The sequence below is a fragment of the Octopus sinensis genome, linkage group LG1, assembly GCF_006345805.1.
Source record: "Octopus sinensis linkage group LG1, ASM634580v1, whole genome shotgun sequence".
NCBI classification, from domain to species: domain Eukaryota; kingdom Metazoa; phylum Mollusca; class Cephalopoda; order Octopoda; family Octopodidae; genus Octopus; species Octopus sinensis.
In genome coordinates, this window is record NC_042997.1 from 118438478 (window position 1) to 118449897 (window position 11420).

Below are 11420 nucleotides of genomic sequence, written 5' to 3' on the forward strand. Positions count from 1 at the left end.
GTACACACACGAGCATCGGTTGTCAAGCAATATTGGGGAGACATACATATACATACACACACACACACATATATATATATATATATATATATATATATATATATATATAATATATATATATATATATATATATATATATATACGGCGGTCTTCTTTCAGTTTCCGTCTACCAAATCCACTCACAAAGCTTTGGTCGGCCCGAGGTTATAGTAGAAGGCACTTGCCCAAGGACGGAACTCGGAACCATGTGACTAGTAATCAAGCTACTTACCATATAGCCACTCCTGCGCCTATTTACGACACAGCCACTCCTGCGCCTATGAAAATATGTTAAAAACGTTTTTTTTTTACATTAGTATTTATAGCCTCCGCCTTCGATATGGCGGAGGTATTGTTTCAGCCGTGTTTTTTTGTTTGTTTGTTTGTTCAGGGACACGATATCTCAAGAACCGTAGGATGGATTCGGATGAAACTTTTAGGGATGTTTGGCCTCAACTGGCACAAACGGATTAAATTTTGGAATCGATCCGGTACTGGAGAAGGATTCTGGATTATTTTCCGTTTTTTAAAAACTTTTTGAGAGCGTTCGGGACCATTTTTAGTATTCTCGTTTGTGAGAACAGTCGATTTTATTTAAGATATTCTCATTTTAAAAATCCTCTCTGGTTAATCGTTGAGAGGACGTTGGTGTTCTAGTCGAGTCATTTGATTCCCTGTTGCATTTGATGTGTGTTTGCTTCATGTGAGTCTTGTTTAAATTGTTGAAGGCCTACCGCACCTAATTGTTGTATTTGTGAATTGTTAAATTTATTGTTACCTGTGAATTTTTATTTTCTTCCGCATTTATGGGTGAAGTTGGGAATAACAATATTATGGAAAGTCAACCAATTCCAGCTGGCAGTTACGCTGCAGGGACTGGGAAAAGTCTAACGGCAGATGTCTTGAAAATTAGAGAAATTCAACTGAACAAAACAAATTTTAAGAAGTATAATGAATAGTTAAGAAAGGAAGGAGACAACCTGAGGTTGACGCCGCTCAGGGAAATTATGAAAAAACAGAAAAAAGGACAGTAATATACAGAACGCTGTCTATTGCTACAAAAAGAGTTGAAATAGCTGCAGTGGAGGCAGTCGAAGAATGCTTGAAAGAAATCGAAAGTCTAACCACGTACTACACCAGAGGAAAGAAATACGGCAGAGTGGAGGTACCCTTCGCAAGTGAACAAGAAGCGATAAAACACTCTACTGTGACTTTGAGATCAACTGAGTGAGCACTACTGCCAACTTACTGTGGCAAACGTGCGGCTAGAGTTAGGATTGGTAGAGTGCCCACAGAAATTGACGAGACGTGACTGGTGGCAGCCATACTCTATAATGCAGAAGAGGAAACCAAAATACTTAAAATCACAAGAACTACGGAGGTAAAGTGCTGGGTATACGGCCTTGAGGTGTCGGTTCACATCAGTTTACCAGACCTCCACAAAATTGTAGAGGAATTGGTGTTGCCAGATTGGACGAAGTTGAGAGTTGTAGTGGAAGGAGGACCTCCCGTATGCTATCAATGTGGAGTACGGGTACACATGAAAGCCAAGTATCCCCAGAAACACGAAGAGGAGGAGATAGGGAAAGAATAACAAGAAGAAGGGGTTTTAACCGTAGAAGAGCAAAGTATGGAAGAACGGTATACAGTGGTGAAGAGGAAGGAGAGTAATGCGGACTTACCACCAAAACGTCGTAGGAAGAAAAGATAAGGAAATGGAGTGAAGACGCAGAATGTGGAAGAAGGAAAAGCGAAAGAGCAGAGAAAAAATGAAAGGCGAACAAAAGTTAGTGAAGGGGTCGAGGAGCGAAGAGAGAAACGTTTATCAGCAATCAGCAACGAGGAGAAAGTACAGAAGGAAAAGGAAGATGAAAGAGAAAAGATAACAATAAAGAATGAGAGACATACAGAGATAGAAATACCAGCAGCAGTAGAAGAGATTGGTGAAGAAAATCAGAGAGAGACACCGAAAAGAAAACGAATAAGAAATATGTTACAATACACAAAAAGTGAAGAGATAGAAAAAAAAAAGATTGCGAAAATGAAGAATGTAATTAGAATTAAATTGCCATCCAACTAGATGAATGCAGGTTCGAAAGCAGTTCTGCTTGAGAGAGAGAGAGAGAGAGAGAGAGAGAGAGAGAGAGAGAGAGAGAGAGAGAGAGAGAGAGAGAGAGAGAGGAGAAAGGTTAAAGGAATTGTTTGGTGAAAAGTGAGAAATGACACCAGTACAGTATTGTTCTGAATTGCCGCCGGTGGTGGCATTCAAAGGTTTAATGAAGTACTTGGCGTAAATGAGGGTAAGGGAGGAAATTTAAGAACTGAATAATTAGTCACTTTGTGTAAATAAAAAAAAAAGAGGAGAAAAAAAGGGAAAACCAACAGATACAAGACAGAATATTGAACAGTTGGTAAAACGTTATATCAAAACAGTAAAATGAGACTGCCTGCTTATGGAGGGCAGGTAAGTCATTCCATCCTCATTTTTAATTGTATCGATAATTTCATACGATATGGGTTTTTATGTACCCCATGGTATTGTTATGTATGTACTTGTATTGTCCCCTCCCTTTTAGAGCCATGTGCTCAGTAAAAGAAATTAGGACGTTGGTGTTACCTTGGCGGAGGTTTGCGCTCTCTGAGTGCTCTTGTTTATTATTGCAGCACAGGACAAAAATAATGTGGCGCGACACCAATTATAACTAGCGATTGATTTTAATTTTGAAGGAATAATCTTTAAAAAAAATCCGATTTGATGTTATTTATCTCAGAATAGAGGTAGAGCAGAGATAAATAGTGAGAGGTGAGTATTCCAGTGTTTTACACGTGTGCAATATAATTGACTTATAATTTAGGCAAGCTGTCTTACATCTGTGGGTTTGAGGTACGGTCAACTGAGTCGGCCCTAATATTCTACTGCAATTTTAATTTTAGCGATTCTCAGAAAATAAAGACGAAGATTAACACTGATGGGATATTAACTAACGAATTAAAGAGACCATGAAATATAGTCCGGGCAGTCTCCATTACTGTATTTCCTATATCGTAGCGACATAATAATAAACATTCTAAAATTAATATCAATCTAGAAGATGCTATCGACAGAATCAATAATTGACATTTCAGAAGTTGTTTGCGGTCGTACTAAATTTTATTAGTAACACGACAATTATGAATATATATTCACAAGCTGATATAAAAGCACAATGAATCATACAGGTCTCTTTTGTTTTACTTACTTCTGCAACAAGGATGCAGTCGCCCGTTAAAAACAGATAACCTCATGTAATGACATATCTCAATTGATTTCTCGTATGACATTTGCATTAACGCTGGTTATCGCATAAAGTCTGCGTGTTAAAGCTTTGGACGTATATGTCTTGAGTAGTGCTTATTCAAGCGTATCTATGTTGATTTAGTGAAAAACAAATGAAATTAAATTATCCTCGCTACCCAGAAACATGATTTATCACGCCACTGATGATAGCCGTGATGTTGTGGTAAGTTTTTATAGTTTTTATAGAACGATATACACTGTCCTCTTTCGATTAACAACTAAAATTGTTTTTATTATATCCGTTCCAGCTTCGCACCTTCAACAAATACACGCCTTCCAATAACGCCATATTTGATTCCTAAAATACATAAATAAGCATAGTCTGTTGTGTAATGGGGAGTTTGTAGATTAGAAACAATGTCTTATAATCAGTTAGATCAAACATAGTGTTTTACTGGCGATCTGGAGTGATAAACATATTAATACATTATCTCTACTAGTGTCTTTTAAACATAGAAAGTGAAGGTGCAATATTAAATATTACAAGTCATTATCGTTTGGCATCCTCTGCCGTTCTCTAAACAGATATATCTACCTACCTATCTATCCTCCCCGAAAAGAAAAGCTCTACTTTGTAATTTGTCCCGCCTGTGTTCAGCCCTGTGTGGCTAATAAAGAAACATATCTATCTATCTATCGATCGATCGATCTACCTACCTACCTACCTACCTACCTACCTACCTACCTACCTACCTACCTACCTATCTATCTATCTATCTATCTATCTATCTATCTATCTATCTATCTATCTATCTATGTCCCTTCTTTTCTACTTCTATTATTTGTTGAATGACTTACTAAAATAATTTAACAACTTTTGCTGCCAATCTAATCTATATTCTGAATACGAGGACACAGATATTGTAGAACTAGTTATCTCACAAAATTTAGGGTGATCTCAACTAGAATGCCTTTTAGCATTTGGATGTATATTCAGTCTGAATTGATAAGAGATGGAATCGCAACATTGTTAACCCTCAAAGTTTCCGAATATAACACCCATGAACACAGAACAATATCGGAATTAAGTAAATGGTTACAATCAAATTCGCATTAGCTGTGCAAACAAGACACCGAAAAGAGACAAATTGGGAGTTTATCATAAAAACATTGATTTGAATAAATTTTGTCACTGACAACTTGATTCGCTAAAGTGATGCGGCCAGCGAGAGACAAGGATGAGCTTGATATATTGGTCAACTCAGGTCACATGGTGTTAATGCTGCGGAGAGGATATAGTTCCTCTATTCTTAGGCCCATGTGCTTGACTAGGGTTTTGGGTAGACGTTGTCAGTATGGCAAGAACTAGCATTATAGTGTATCTAGTAACATCACTTCCCTGTAGTCTTAGTACAGTGGGAGTTTTAGCGCGGGTTCGTACTTGGTGTCCCTTCAGTGTGACATTAACATATTAGCGGCATAAGTTTATACGTGGGAGTGACTAAATTTGATGGTGTTAGGTTAAAATGACGTCTACGTGATCAGCTTGGGAGGTACTGTAGTTTACACGGTCGACAGATATTAAATAGTCTACAGTAGTGTAGGGGACGGTCAGGCATGGAGTCGTATATTCAGATTGTCAGTTGATTAAGAAGGAGTACTTATGGTTGCCACAATAATACTCATGAGGGCAACATTCTTTCCGTTGATGGAGACTATCGGTTGGTGAAGTTTGTATAGCTTCTCGATGAGACAGACTTAGCAATTGTGAGTTCTAGGTGAGTAAAGTGGGGCGCCTATCATTGAGGCTCCATTTGATATTCTGATGGTCGCGAAATATCCTGTTAAAAGGGGACAGGGATGTAGAGGTTTCCCTATCCCTGCGCCTGAAGGAGTACGAAGGTCATGTATTCCTCCTTTAAACTCATCGGTTGTCATGCCTATGTAGAATCTTGTGATGGTATTGTATGGTGTGAGGACAGATCCCTGAGGGACGTCACTGGTGACTTTTGCTGGGTTTTAGTGGATTCCACCGATTCAACATGTGTTCTGTTCTCCAGGAAATACTCAATCCAGTATAGAGGTTTTACCCGGATTCCAACATTTGACAATTTTGACAATAGGATATCACGTTCAACTCTGTCGAACGCTTTATTGAAGTCAAGCTATATGACATCAGAGTTCAAACCTGTTCCCAAGGCTTTAAGGATATCATCGATGTGGTGTAAGAGCTGTGTTCGACAGTCCCTGCCGCAACGAAAGCCATGCTGGTTTGAATTTAAGAATGTGTGGCTCTCCAGGAAGCCAGCTATGCTTGATCTCATCACTCTTTCAAACACTTTAATGATATAGGAGGTGAGTGAGATTAGTCGATAGTTAACTCCGAGGAATCTGTTCCCGTGTTTGAAAACCAGGAAGACAGACTGGGATAGTTCAAAGCTCTTCTTCAGAGGTTAGTGGGAGGGTCTGCAAGTTGGTGTTTACATTCCTCCAGGAGACTAGTGGGGAATCTGTCAGGGTCTACAGCAGAATAATATTTGATCTTATTTATTGCTGCTATGATGTCTGAAGCAGTAAAAGGTTATGTCTGAGATTATACTTTGGGAATCGACTTCGTTCATGTCCCTTACGTCAATCTCAGTGGGATCACTAAAGACAGAGCAGTATTGTTTCTGCAGTACCTCTGCCATTTCTTTAGCATCATGCTGGAGAATGCCGTTCATCGATCCATGAACCAATGGGTAAGACGCTTGGGTTCTGTTTAACTTCTTTTGATTACCCTCTGTTCCTCTGCAGCTCTTTGGTTTTCAATAGAGGTTTTCATGTTGGTCTGCAGATTAAGTTTTTCCAACTCCAGCCTTTTCATTGTTGTTGAATGGGAATATTGTATGTGGGAGTATTTTAATTGGTTGATTTTTTTATTGAGTCTTTCGATGCGCCTGATGAGTGTTTTTTTCTCTGTAGGGAGCTTGTTTCTCATTGTATTAGTGGATTTCATATATATGTATATATATATATATATATATATATTATATATATATATATATATATATATATATATATGTATATATATATATATGTGTGTGTGTGTGTGTGTGTGTGTGTGTGGTGTGTGTGTGTGTGTGTGTAAATAATATTAGGGTAATAAGAATTATAGAAATTGTAATTACCAATGGCCCAGCACAAAAATAACATTAGCCAATAGACTATATATTTTTTAATTTTCATTCCTTTCCAGAATTTATCCCTAATTAGTGGTTTGAGCTTTCTACTGCTCTTTCTAGCACAAGGCTTTCCTATTTTGAAGCTTCTTAATGTGTTTTAATGTACACGAGATTTATATATATATCTATATATCTATATGAGTGTGTGTGTGTGTGTGTGTGTGTGTACACAGATACACATATATATACACTCTCCCAATGTTCAAGGAAGAAAGTTAAGTAATGAGAAATAAAATCCTACATGGCAAGAAGTTTTGGGGAAAACTTTCGTTTTATTCCGTCGAGATATTCTTACTGTTCACAGCCAAACCGAATAAGAGATGTCACGACGGTGATTATTATTAGTAAATGATTATTTTTGTGTTGTTGTTGCTAAGATTGTTTGAAATTCTATCGATCAAAGACTTACTTTGTATGTCTCCGAAGACGTTATGAATGTGGAGACTAAGTTAAATAAATATGTGGTCGTAATTGGTTAAACATTGACAGCGTTATCTCACATGCACAGATAAATATTTGGCTGTTTGTGTATGTGATTCTGTGTATATGGATGGGAAAGAAGCTAGGAGGAAAACGGTGGGGTTTCAATTAAGGTTTCTAATTAATTCTGTGAGTTTATGCATGGAAACCATATATATCTTGTATGAGGGATATTTATTGTCTTCCTAATTACTACTTTATCGAATGATTCATACACAGATAGCATTGTGGAGTTAATATTAATAGCGGTGGGATGTGTTGGAAAGGATTTTCAGAAAATTGACAGAGTCTACTAATTCAATCATGCATTATAGTGATGAAGATAATTTATTTATTATTTCTAAATAATCGCCATAGCCTGATCGGTAAGAATGATAAACAGGCTGATTAAAATAGCATTAAATATTTATTAGCATTCATCACCTTTAATGCTGAAGTAATAAAAATCTCTATATTAATGTGTGTGTTTTACCCCTCGGGGAACAATTAAGACACTTGAGGTCGGCTAAAATTTATAGGAATTATGGTTTCATTGCTGTCATGTTTTATCTTTATCTTTCATCTTTTCCTACTTGCAGTCATTGGATAGCGGCCATGCTGGAGCACTATCTCAAAAGGTTCCATCGAGCAAATCAACCCCAGTACTTACTTTTAAATTCCGACAATTGTTCTCTCGCTCAGTTTTGCCAAATTGCTAAGTTACGGGGGCCATAGACCCCCGGTCAACAACCGGTTGTGGAGGACAAACAGAAACACAAACACACCACACAGACACAGACACACCCCACACAGAGACACACTCACACACAAACACACATACACGCGCATGTATATACAATGGGGCCTCCATGCAGTCTCCTACATAATTCACTGACACGATATTGGCCGGCGCGGGGGCTATAGTAGAAGACTGTTTTCCAAAGTGTCACACAGTGAAACTGAACCTGAATTCATGTGATTGCAAATTGAGCTTCTTAACCATACAACCACGCCTGAAATACTGTTTCTTTTATAGTTAGACGCTACGCCCATGATCGACGTATTCCCCTCGAAAATTTTGTGATTGAGGCCATTAATAATCTTCTTAAACGAGTGAAAGTTTACCACAAAAGGAAAGATATATGGAAGCATAAACGATCAGGATGCTGATATTACAGGCTTGGATGATTAGGAAATTTTGTAAGTTCGATACCTTGGAGGTTGGATACGATATAAATGATAGGATGAAATGAGTGAGTCGGGAGTGTTCGAGAGGGAGTGGTACAAACACACTTTGCTGTTAAGGCAAAAGTCAATGTAGCAACAGTAGAAAATGCAAAAGGAGGGAACAGCTCGTTTATGGGTCATAGATTGGAGGGTGTATGGGAATAACTCTATGGCAACAAGTTGAATGGATTTTCCAGTGGCGGACTGGGTCTAAAAATACCCGCCACTACAAGGGACCCCACCTGCAACTATATGGGGGCCCACCCGCAACTACAAGGGAGTCCACTTGCAACTACAATGCTATCATTTAATTATTTTTTTGTTAAAAGTATTCTTTTTAACTGTCTTCAAACACAGCCAGGCTGAAATAACGCATTCTTCCAGGAGTGAATATAAAATTCTCGGACTTGAGGGGATGGGCCTCTTAGATACTAACATGAGCCCCCATATATGGATTCCGATGTGCAGAGACCCACTCACCGTCGGGCAAACTGGCAACCTGGGCAGTCCACCACTGGGCTTTTCTGTGAATGCCATCCAGGATATCTGCAAGTGTAGAAGTAGTGTGGAACGATGGTGGTAGGGACCCATCTACGCTTTCCTCATATTTGACTGGTACGTGGTTCGGTGATACTTTCTTGATAAGAGTAGTAGATTGTATTTAAAAAAATTTTTCTGGCATTTGAAAGAGAGAAAATTGGCTCATGGCCCCCACTGGGAAATGCTTCGCTGTTCTTGTTAAATGCCTCGAAACCTCTAGCTTCTATACACAGAGTATAAATTCGCATTTATACCAATAATAATTGGTGCTCTTGGTTTATGAGTAAATTTATGAATAAATGATAGTCTGCATAAGCTTGGGTTTCATGAAACAGAAACCATCCAACTAACAGGCACAATACAAATACAATCTGAAAGAAGAACAGTAAAAAAGTTTCTCAAGTTTCTGAAGTATTAAATATGAATTAGTTTCGTTATCTGCGCTCCAGCAATTGAGCAGTGCATTCTTGTTAAAACCTGCTCCTCCCTTAAAGGAAGACTTCAAATGATTGAAATGAGAATTGAACACACCAACATATATATCCATATGCACACATACACACTAACACACATATATAGCTGCACGCAAACATATTATGATTGTATTTTATATTGAAAATATTTCGTGATTAATAGCTTTAAAGTTATGTTGACATGTTACATAATGCATTCATATGTTTGCACATTACGTTAGCATTCTTGAATCTATAGTTACAAAGATTTACATGAACTTTTGTAGTCTTCATTTCTTTAAATTCAGTTAGTGTTTACGATATTGTGTAGCCTTTTATGTCTGTCTTTCTTACTAATCTCTCTTTTGTTTTTCATATAGAAAACCATGGTTTTCTTACACAGTTACATTCAGCTCTTAATCTTAAAATCTTAAACACATTATGTCTAAGAGAGGCAGCTGAAGCTGCAGTGAATTCAGACTGTCTAAAATGTTAGTTATCACTCACTCTGAAATGCAAATGACCAACATGAGGCAAATTTTTAACAGCGATTGTCAGATGTCATATGCACGGTTTCCTATCCTGTAATTAATTCATAGTAAATATATTGGGTTGGAGTTGGTGAATTCCATATTCTTAAATGTTAAGAAAGCCACTGAAGATTGAGAAGCTATTATTTTGTTCCTGGTTAGCTCCGGCTTAGTGGACCTAAAATCATACATATTTCAAGATAGACAGTCACAAGGCGACGAGCTGGCAGAAACGTTAGCACCCCGGGCGAAATGCTTAGCGGCATTTCGTCTGCCGAGGTCGACTTTGCCTTTCATCCTTTCCGGGACGATAAATTAAGTACCAGTTACGCACTAGAGTCGATGGAATCGATTTAATCCGTTTGTCTGTCTTTGTTTGTCCCTTCTATGTTTAGCCCTTTCTGGGCAATAAAGAAATAAGATTGACAGTCATACCTTTTCGAACATACTTTATTTCATACTAGATTACCAAATGTTATTCGCGTTACTAGAGCGTATGCTGCAAAACGAGGGTGATTTTCCTAGTATTTCTAAGAGTTAAACGACTACATATACACTGCTTCGTTGTTTTGACATTATTAATTAAGTTAGTCGGATGGATCCCATTAATCATCAATCAAAGATATGAATCTTTTGTGTGTTGTGTAGTGCTCCCACTTTTGAAGACGTGACACTGCGGCGGCTACGTTAATTATACACAGGCGAGGAATTAGGCTTGTAGCGGCACAAGCAGCCAGCGCTATATTGGAAGAGATCTCGCAGCAGCCATTGCCATCTCCAAGACTGGAGCGAGACCTCACCTGCATCGATTTTCCATGCGCGAGATCACAGCGAGGCTCGCGATAGAAAATAACTATATAAAGAGTAAACCGATTCAGACATCTCTTCTTCGGCGCCACTACACAGCAGCACTGGCTGATCACCGCCACTGGCAGAGTTTTTTTTCTGCCTGTCTATCGCCAGAGGTAATGCGCCCACACTATCGTAGCTTAAGATGGTAGCTGAGAGCAGCACACTGTAAATAAACCTGTTGTAAATAGCATTTGTCTTTTCTCTTCGCATGCTGGAAGCTTGAACTACACGATGAAGAAAAGAAAGAAGGAAGGATACGATATTCTTCCAATATCGTAAACCTTGCCTTCCATTATTAAAAATGGTGACCCCTGACGTAGAAAAGGTTGCCATCCATTATAGGCTGAATCAAAATATAAATGCTTTGAACATTACAAAGTTATTAATATGATTCGAACATTCGATCCTTCGTATGGTAAAGTGAATTTTCTAAATTCCTCGTATCATAGCTCTGCAAATTTACATTAAATGTTTCCTGTTTAAACTTCCAAAAATTCACAATAGCAAAATTTCTATTTTATATTTATTGTTGATAATATCTGTAACTTTTTTTTGGATTGATAATCTTTACATTAAGCAAACGACCTCCCGAAAGGAGATACCATGAGTGAAATTCAGGTTTTATTGTTGTGTCTCTGAATGAAGATGTTTATTTTTAAAAATAACAATATCATGTTGGAATCACTTGAGAGTTAATATGACATGAGTCATGCGAAGAATATTTCGGTACGTCCACAAAATCAGATTATATTAGTCTCTTAGGATTATCATATCTAGTATTATTCTTGACAGCATGTAATAAATTTAATCCATAATTCTC